Below are 10406 nucleotides of genomic sequence, written 5' to 3'. Positions count from 1 at the left end.
CACGCCTGGTACGCTGGCAGTTCACTCAGTCACCCCACCTACCTTCACCCCCCCCCCCCACCCCACTCTGCTCCTTGCCATTCCCCTCCCACCCACACATTCAGTGCATCTCCAAACAATCTCCCCCCATGCACTCTTTGTGGCTCTCCCACAGAGCAGCAATTCCTGCCTATTGGGTTCTATTGTGATGAAGAACACAGCATTAAAAATGCAAAAAGGTTTTATTAAAGTATAAAATGTAAATGACTCTTAAAATATAAGTACAATTTAAATTTTAAAGATGAGATTTATTAAATTTTTACTTGTTGTGTCTTGTTGCGTCTTGTTGTGTTCTGCTGCTCACTGCCTCTTGATCATTATTTCCTGTGGATAAAAAAGAGACAATTTTAATATAGAGAAAGCCAGCGGTCAGATTTTAAGAAGGAAAATCTGAGAATTTACCTCAGAAGTCATCATTCAACGAAGCACGCTATTAATGACAACATTCTTGGGCGATGTTCCATCCTTCAGGAAACCTTTGACATTTCCCTTCATATTTCTGTTGAGCTAGTATGTTGGGCCAAAGGTACTGGTTTCCAGAGGGCTAGTATGGAGTTTGTGGGCGGAATGGATTTTTGGGCTGGCAGCTCAGTCACCGAGGCCTGTACTGGCTGGGGGGCACCAAAATGCTTGATGTTGCTGAAGACATCTGGAAGAGTTCTGTCCACAACTTCAAAGCATTCTCTCCTAATCATTGGACATTCATCCCAAACAATGACTTTTTCTTGCCTCGTGAAATGTGCCATCTTAGAGTTCCTCTCGATGTTGCACAATGTATCCTCGTCCACTTGAATGGGTATCTTGAATCGAGAATGTGTCGTTCTTCCACCAGGCATAAATGTAGCTGCTATCCTAGGGGATACTACAGCAATAGGCACATCACATAACATTTCCTGACATGATGTTCAAAAAGCAGCCCAAAGACAATTTCAGTTGTTAATGAACACTGAAGATTTTGTGCAAAACATTTTTTTTTGAGGTAGGGGCTCTCAGGGTGGGGTGGGGGGTGGTAAACATCGTGCAGCCAAGGGAGGGGCACAGTTTCAGGTGGGGGTTCTCGTGAGCTGATGAGAAATGTGTGGGGGAGGGGCTCATGCAGGGGATGAGGGCGGCTTCAGTAGGGGGTGCATCTATTGCCAGGCGGATGTGGGGGATGTGAGTGGAGGAGAGGGGGCAGTGAGCGATTTACTCATGACCTGTGGACTCACTCACTGCCTTGGGATTGACTCATGCCCTTTAGACTGATTGACTCTCACGGCTTGTGGACTGACTGATGCCCGACTTCTGGAGTCACATCCGACTTTTGTAAACTGAAAACGGTAACATCTACATTGAGGAACAGCTTCTTCCTGACAGCCATCACGCTAATAAACTTAACAAATAAGCTCTGAACTACGAAATACTATTATTTCACACACACACACACACACACATATATATTCACACGTACTCACACATATATTCATACACACACACACACACACATTCACTCACACACACGTACACAGTCACACATATATTCACACACACTCAGACACACATATTCACACACACACGCACATATTCACACACTCACACACATTCTCATACACATATTCACAAACAGACTCATTCACTCACACACAAACTCAATGACACTCACATTTACACAAAGACACACACACACACACACACACACACACACACTCACTCACACACACAGACATAATCACACACACATATATATATACAGACTCATCCCCCACCTCAAGACACTGCCCTGTGGGTGGTAAATTTCGTGCAGCCAAGGGCAGTTTCAGGCGGGGGTTGTCGTGAACTGATGAGAAGGGGATGGGGTGTCCTCATGCAAGGGATGTGGACGGCTTCAGCAGGGGGTGCATCCTATAGCCAGGCGGAGGGCAGCGTCTTGAGGTGTCAGTGGAGTAGAGGGGGCAGTGAGCGATTTATTCATGACGTGTGGACTCACTGCCCTGGGATTAACTCATGGCCTTTGAACTGACTCTCACAGCTTGTGGACTGACTGATGCCCGACTTCTGGAGTCACGTCCGACTTATGTAAACTGAAAACTTTAACATCTCCTTTGAGGAACAGCTTCTTCCTGACAGCCATCACACTATTAAACTTAACAAATAAGCTCTGAACTACAAAATATTATATTATTATATTAAATTGTTATATGGTTATATATTTATTATTTCACACACACACATATATATTCACATGCACTCACACACATATTCACACACACACACACACACATATAATCGCTCACACATATTCACTCACACACATATTCAGACACACACATGTACACACACACACATATAGACACACACACACACACACACACACATTCACTCGCACACATATTCACCCACACACACGTAAATATTCACACACACACACATATATTCACACACACACATATAATCACACACACACACACAGTGTGGGAGGTTTCACGGCAGTCGGGTCACGACCCATGACCCGTACTGTTGCTATGCTACACCAAATGGATTACACGCGATGTACTGCAGGTAGGCATTTACCATCATTCCCAACTCCATCTTCCAGGGAGATGCTAACCGCCTTTCGTTGTCTCTGTACTGTACACTGACAACGACACTTAAAGTTGAATCTGAATCTGAATCTGAACCTGAACGTAGCGGATCCGTTAAAACCCGCCGAAAATGTCCATTTTTGCACTGCAGATAATTATGGAAATCTGGATGAGCATGTGAGACATTTAGCCTACTCAGAATTCCAAAAGTGAGGAGAAATGACAGTAGATAGAAGTGAGAGCTGAAGGGACAACAAACAGAGTGCTTAGCGAACATTGGCCGTTTACTCACTACATTTCATCAACACTAAAGCATTATTTGTGTTTTTTCTTGATTCCTTAGGCATCTAAAAAGTTTCAGAAGTGATAAATCTTGCTGTATTTTTTTTAAATAAATCACCCATGGTTCTCAAATGGGTTTTTACGTACAAAATGAAAATGCATCTGAAGAAAAATTTACAGCCAGATTTATCACTTCTGAGAATTTTTAAATACCAAAGGAATCAAGAAAAAACACGAATAATGCCTTACTGTTGATGAAATGCAGTGAGCAAACACGATAATTCCAATATTTTCAATCACGATATCTGCACAGCCAATCTTTACCAAGCACTTTAGCTGCTGTTGTCCCTTCAATTCTCGCTTCTCTTTACCTTCATTTCATTTCACGTTTGGAATTCTAATGTTGGGTACATGTCTCTCACACTTACCCCAACTTCCGCATTTTTTTTTCAGAGCACAAATTCAACATTTTGGCGGTTTTTAACATATAGGAAAGTACGCGTTTCTTGCATTAATAAAATATACTGGAAGTGACGGATGTCTTCAGATGGTTTGAGCGGCTCCGTGCGTCAAGTCCTATTACCTTGTGACCTTACGTGCAACCCCGTATTCACACACACACTCACGCAAACACACATATATATATTTATTCACACATACATATATATTCACACACACACACACATATATATATATTCACACACACACATGCACAGACATATTCACTCACACACACACATTCATACAGACACACACACACATTCACATGTTATTTTCCAGACACAATTCCTCCTTTTATCACACACACACACACACGCACGCACACACACGCACTCACATTCACAATTGCAGATTTTGCTGAAACACAATTGCCGCTGTGGATGTAACACTCACCAGTTCTGTAGAATCATTCAACACCTCGTGCACGTCTTCAGCGCCATCTTGCCTCTGACCGGAAATGACGTAATCGCCGCCATCTTACCAATCGCCGGAAATGACGTCATCGTACCATCTTCAAACTGCCACAATCACGAAATGTCCGCCAATTTTAAATTTAAACACAGTGCTGATCGAAATAAAAAGTATCTTTCGCGCATTACTGGCCTGAAAACGTTGCAACAAATGCATTTCAATTTACATCACCATTTCAAACACAATAGACATCATGCTTTAGTTACCTGAAAATCGGTGCAACCATTTTAAAACCCAAGAGAAACAAATTTGCAAAACGCTTTATAACAAAAAGAAATGGTTTTATTTTCAATTCACAGTTCAAACACAATATAGATAGTAGACAAATATACAAACTCTTTCCAACAAAATGCCAATAAACATCAGAGCATGGTGAATAACATACATATCAATTGGCTGAAAAAGCACTCACCTGGGAGCAGAGCTGCAGTTCAGAGAGCCGTGACACTTTCACTTCGCGGCTCGCCGGAAATGACGTCATCGCCGCCATCTTACCGATCGTCGGAAATGACGTCATCGCCGCAATCTTCAAACCGCCAAAACCACAAAATGTCCGCCAATTTTAAATTTAAACACAGTCTGATCGAAATAAAAAGTATCTTTCGCGCATTACTGGCCTGAAAACGTTGCAACAAATGCATTTCAATTTACATCACCATTTCAAACACAATAGACATCATGCTTTAGTTACCTCAAAACCGGTGCAACCATTTGAAAACCCAAGAGAAACAAAATTTGCAAAACGCTTTACATCAATAACAAATGGTTTGTATTTTCATTTCACAGTTCAAACACAGTATAGATAGACAAATATACAATGGTTTTTATTTTCAATTCACAGTTCAAACACAGTATAGATAGACAAATATACAAATGTTTTTTATTTTCAATTCACAGTTCAAACACAATATAGATAGTAGACAAATATACAAACTCTTTCCAACAAAATGCCAAGAAACTTCAGAGCATGGTGAATAACATACATATCAATTGGGTGAAAAAGCACTCACCTGGGAGCAGAGCTGCAGCTCAGAGAGCCGTGATCCTTTCTCTTCGTGGCCGGCAAGAAAGTGAGTTGAAGCGGATCGCTTCCGGGGTTTTATAGCCCCTCTCTCCCCTGCCGCCAGCGGGGGCAGCAGAGAGAATGGGGAATGATGTAAAAACATTAATATCTCGGTCATTTTTCATCGAGGGGACAACTCCTCGGCACACATGCGGCAGAGGGGGGCTCTGAGGGAGGTGGCCAAAAATGACGGCCGTAGGTGGCGGCGTTCTCTCGGAAATCGCAGCACAGATCGGGAAACGCGGTCAAGAACTGAGTTTTAGTAATGTAGATGTCAACAAAATAGAGAGAGTACAGAGGAGATTTACTAGAATGTTGCCTGGGTTTCAACAACTAAGTTACAGAGAAAGGTTGAATAAGTTAGGTCTTTATTCTGTGGAGCACAGAAGGTTAAGGGGGGACTTGATAGAGGTCTTTAAAACGATGAGAGGGATAGACAGAGTTGATGTGGATCAGCTTTTCCCTTTGAGAATAGGGAAGATTCAAACAAGAGGACATGACTTCAGAATTAAGGGACAGAAGTTTAGGGGTAACATGTTATGGCATGAGTGCAGGCAGGTGGGACTAATGGAAAAAAGTTGTTCGGCACGGACTTGTAGGGCCAAGATGGCCTGTTTCCGTGCTGTAATTGTTAGATGGTTATATGGTTATAAGCCAAAAATAACATTATACATTTCCTGCACCACTTTATATTTTAAACTTTGAAAAGAAGAAAAGTAAAGAGAGTTAAACAGGATAGTAAGTGTGTGAAAGAGTGATCAAAAGAGACCCTTAGACATGAAAAGTTCGAAAAAGAGTTAAGAAGCAAGCCATAGAAAAAGAAAAAGAGAAAAAGAAAACAGAAGATATATTAAAAGTTTAAAAAACAGAGCTACAAGGGATAAACCAACTTTGTATTTTTCCTCCCCCCTCACCAGGTCCTGAAACCATTTATTTTCAGAATTCTGTTGCACCTTATACTTGTAGTAAGTCGAGAAATGGAGACCAAATCTTTTGGAAATAGTCTGGTTTGCCTGCTAGAAGGAATCTCATATCTTCCAGGTGTAACGTTTCGAACATATTTGAAATCCACATAAATATTGTTGGTGTTGGGGTGTTTTTCCATAATTTAAGTATGAGTTTTTTCCCCATTATTAAACCGTAATTAAGTCGGCTCTTTTGGGATGCAGTTAGCTCAGGGCTGCCTTCCATGGTTCCAAAAATAATCAATTCTGCGTTCGGTTTCAGTTTTATTTGAAATAATTTTTTTAATATTTCAAAACATTCATTCCAAAATGTTTGGATTTTTCTACAAAAAACAAAGGAATGTGCTATAGTTGCTTCATGGGATAGACATTTATCACAGATGGGGGAGACATTTGGAAAACGTTTACTTATTTTAGTTTTTGAGTAATATATTCTTTGTATGGTTTTAAATTTCTAACGGGTGATATTCCACTCCTACAACCATTTATTAGACTGTACCAGTCTGTTCTGCTTTAGATTTTACAAGGACATAGAAACGTAATGAATAATGAAGAGAGACACAAAATGCTGGAATAACTCAGCGGGACAGGCAGCATCTGGTGAGAAAGAATGGGTGATGTTTCATGTCGAGACCCTTCTTCAGACCCAGACTTCTTTGACATGAAATGTCACCCATTCCTTCTCTCCAGAGATGCTGCTGTCCCGCCCAGTTACTCCCGCCCAGTTACTTGTCTATATTCGGTATAAAGCAGCATCTGCAGTTCCTTCCAACATGAAGCTGTATCAATGTATTTCTGTCTCCATTATTTCCACTAGAAACTTAATGAATCTAAATGATCAGCACTGCCATTTTACCCATTTGGGCTTTCTGGTCAATCTAATGTATCGCTGCTCACGTGGATTTTATTTTTCCCATTTTTCCGGCAATCCTCTGGGACTGATTGAGGATGTTCAACGTCCTCGCTGTTCTATTGCCCGCTCGCTCAATTAATTGACTGACTAGTGAGGTACAAATGAGTTAAAACCATTCTACCGAGAAGCAGGAAGTGAGTGGGTCAAGAATGAAACTGTCGATGTACAGATGAGTCGTTTCAGTCCAGGCAAAGCGACTGAATGTGGTTGTGAAATCCCAGATGACAGCAGTGACAATATTCCAGTGGCAGATTCCACAGAGGATTGGTCCTTCCCCGTGTAGTTGTGTGCGGTTAATTATCAAATGGTCCTGGCCCAGGGTTTTCAAAGTGGCTGTGTTCAATACAACATTTGCCAACTAGCTATTCACAGCAGCATTTCCTTTGCAAATGATTTAGTGGTCCTGTTCCGTTCAAGATCACACGTCCATCAAACATTCTTCAGTATGATTTTACACATCATCACCACTTCAAATGGTGATGTTTGTTTTAGATAAATGCAAGATGGTTATGTGGGTTATTCACAGAGGCTGTGAAGGTCTTGGTGCACTCTGTGACGTTGAACTTGGAGAACACTGCAAGATGCAGGAACTATTTGGATGCTAATGAAAATATTGGCTGCAGGTTCCTCCTTGAGTGAAATTAAAAGCTCGGGAGAAAATTTACATTCAATATTGTACTAAGCTTGAAAATAATGTATGATCCTGATTCTCAAATGTACCTCATTTGTAACCCCCTAAACCCATCGTGATGTGCTACATTTGGATATAGATTTTACTTCGGAGTCACGTGAGTGACTACGTGAAGAACCCGCTCAGTGCGCAGGTGCGTCATTAACGTCCAGCTGTGCACACGGCGGCCCAGTGGGAGTCGGGCGCTCCCGCAAACCAGCCTGAAATAAGGAACGTTAGGTAAGTACCTACCTTAATCGGGCCTTGTGTTTTTTGCTCCAGGGGGAGCAAAGCAGCAGAGGAAGCGGCCCCCGTTCGACTCCAGCGAAGGAGCCGACAGTGGAGGGGGATAGGCGCAAACGGGACCGCACACGCTGCGGACCGCTGACAGGGAGCTGCGCTGATGCCGGCCCGCTGAACAGCTGTTTGATTAACAGCAGAGGACCGGAGGGAAATTTAAAACCCGACCGGCAACCCCTGCAGACTCCCGACAAGGACAATCGCCGCCCGGGAACCGCTAGAATGCTGCCCAAAAACGGCAGGCAGCCTCTAACAACAGGTAAGACAAAACCTTACCAAAAATACAGGTTCTACAGAATCAACTTTCCTCTAACTCTGGAACAGGCTGGAGACAGCAAAAACAAGTATGTCTGTCTCCCCAAGCCAGAGGAGGTCATGGAGCTAAAAACGTCCAGAAAAACGAGGGGTCACTGGCTGAATGCCAAGAGAGCTAACACTCCCACCCCAGTGCTATTGCACTAACCATCTCCCTTGTCGAGGGATTGATGGGACAACGGAGGTAGGGCATATGCCTCCTCCACAGAATTTACAGCACCCCTTTTGCTCCCTCTTTATTCGAGGCTAGCAAAGGAGGCCAGGGCTGGGCTGGCTCACACGCTGGGCAGGCGGACGAGAACAGGAGTATGCCAGGGGAGCAGGATCAGGAAGAGCTGCTGGGTGTCGTGGGCCACTATATGGCACCTCCACGCGCAGGAAGACTACTGGAACCCAGATGGCAGCCAGTATCAACCATCTTTCCAACAAAGCCCTGCAGGAGAAGGCCTTTCTAGAGGTCAAATCTGCAGGCAGCTGGGTCAGCAGACTCGCAGTCAAGAGCTAAAAAAGCAGCGAATTCTGAAGCTCCTAACATCGAAAATCACCGCCTTTGCTCGTTTTCCACGGATCATACTTACCTGGCAGGTGAGACACCATGATCACCAAGGTGGTTCTCCCACGACGAGGCTATCACATTGCACCTCGGGTGTGCTGACGCCTGCGATGTCCCCAAATGCGGGATACTCGACTGCCAAATTTGTGGCATATAAGACCTGCCCTCAACCCCAAATATACGGGGCTATGCAAAACCGCTGCAGCAGGAAGAGAGGTAGCTAAACCTGTGCGCCTCATGAGGGCAGGCCCGGGAACGAGCAGGACATCTCATCCAACACCCAGCTGGCAGCACCCCTCGGCATCCACCAGCAAATATCCACGAACAAGGACTGGTGAAAGCTCGGGGACCGCTGCACATTACCCCCAAAGGTCTTTTTAGCGGAACCGTTGGAAAATGCGCCGCCCCACCGACAGCACCAGCATACCAGCAAAACTGAGCCTTCATTTGGATATAGATTTAAACTGCTATAATGGTATATGGACATATAATGGTAGATGGACACACTGATCTGTTTTGTTGTCAATGCCTACTATGTTCTGTTGTGCTGAAGCAAAGCAAGAATTTCATTGTCCTATCTGAATAGTGATGTGTTATATCTGGACTTTCAGAAGGCTTTCGACAAGGTCCTACATAAGATATTAGTATACAAGCTTAAAGCATACGGCATTGGGGGTTCAGTATTGATGTGGATAGAGAACTGGCTGGCAGACAGGAAGCAAAGAGTAGGAGTAAACGGGTCCTTTTCACAATGGCAGGCAGTGACTAGTGGGGTAACGCAAGGCCCGGTGCGGGGACCAGCAGTGACTAGTGGGGCAGCGCAAGGCCCGGTGCGGGGACCAGCAGTGACTAGTGGGGCAGCGCAAGGCCCGGTGCGGGGACCAGCAGTGACTAGTGGGGCAGCGCAAGGCCCGGTGCGGGGACCAGCAGTGACTAGTGGGGCAGCGCAAGGCCCAGTGCGGGGACCAGCAGTGACTAGTGGGGCAACGCAAGGCTCGGTGCTGGGACCCCAGCTATTTACGATATATATTATTGATTTGGACGAGGGAATTGAATGCAACATCTCCAAGTATGCGGATGACACGAAGCTGGGGGGCAGTGTTAGCTGTGAGGAGGATGCTAGGAGGCTGCAAGGTGACTTGGATAGGCTAGGTGAGTGGGCAAGTGCATGGCAGATGCAGTATAATGTGGATAAATGTGAGGTTATCCACTTTGGTGGCAAAAACAGGAAAGTAGACTATTATCTGAATGGTGGCCGATTAGGAAAAGGGGAGATGCAACGAGACCTGGGTGTCATGGTACACCAGTCATTAAAAGTAGGCATGCAGGTGCAGCAGGCAGTGAAGAAAGCCAATGGTATGTTAGCATTCAATGTGATCATGGCTGATCATCCCCAATCAGTTCCCCGTTCCTGCCTTCTCCCCATATCCCCTGACTCCGCTATCTTTAAGAGCCCTATCTAGCTCTCTCTTGAAAGCATCCAGAGAACCGGCCTCCACCGCTCTCTGAGGCAGAGAATTCCACAGACTCACAACTCTCTGTGAGAAAAAGTGTTTCCTAATCTCCGTTTCCTAGTCAATCTAAATTGAATAGTCAAACATAGAAAATGCTGAGTACAGATGAATGATTTGGGACAAGGCAAACCGATAGCGGTTGAATATGGTGGTGAAATCCCAGATTACTGAAGTGACAATATTCCAGCAGCAGAATCCACCAAATGAATGTATTTTCCCCGTGTAATTGTGTGCGGCCAATTCTAAAATGCCCCAGGGT

The 10406-nt window shown here is 44.2% G+C and overlaps 1 long non-coding RNA gene and 1 pseudogene across 1 annotated transcript; one reads left to right on the top strand and one right to left on the bottom strand.

Annotated features, from left to right (window-relative positions):
• Positions 1-224: 224 nt before the first annotated feature.
• Positions 225-7172, bottom strand: LOC129715315 (uncharacterized). Its single transcript, XR_008726479.1, has 3 exons — positions 4267-7172; positions 3777-3986; positions 225-363 (listed from the first exon to the last, which is right to left on the bottom strand). It is a non-coding gene; the product is annotated as an uncharacterized LOC129715315 (long non-coding RNA).
• A 1478-nt stretch (positions 7173-8650) lies between these two features.
• Positions 8651-8803, top strand: LOC129715316 (U1 spliceosomal RNA; annotated as a pseudogene).
• Positions 8804-10406: the final 1603 nt, after the last annotated feature.

This window comes from Leucoraja erinacea, unplaced genomic scaffold (assembly GCF_028641065.1).
Source record: "Leucoraja erinacea ecotype New England unplaced genomic scaffold, Leri_hhj_1 Leri_1111S, whole genome shotgun sequence".
In the NCBI taxonomy this organism is placed as follows: domain Eukaryota; kingdom Metazoa; phylum Chordata; class Chondrichthyes; order Rajiformes; family Rajidae; genus Leucoraja; species Leucoraja erinaceus.
This window is presented reverse-complemented; position numbering and strand designations above follow the sequence as displayed.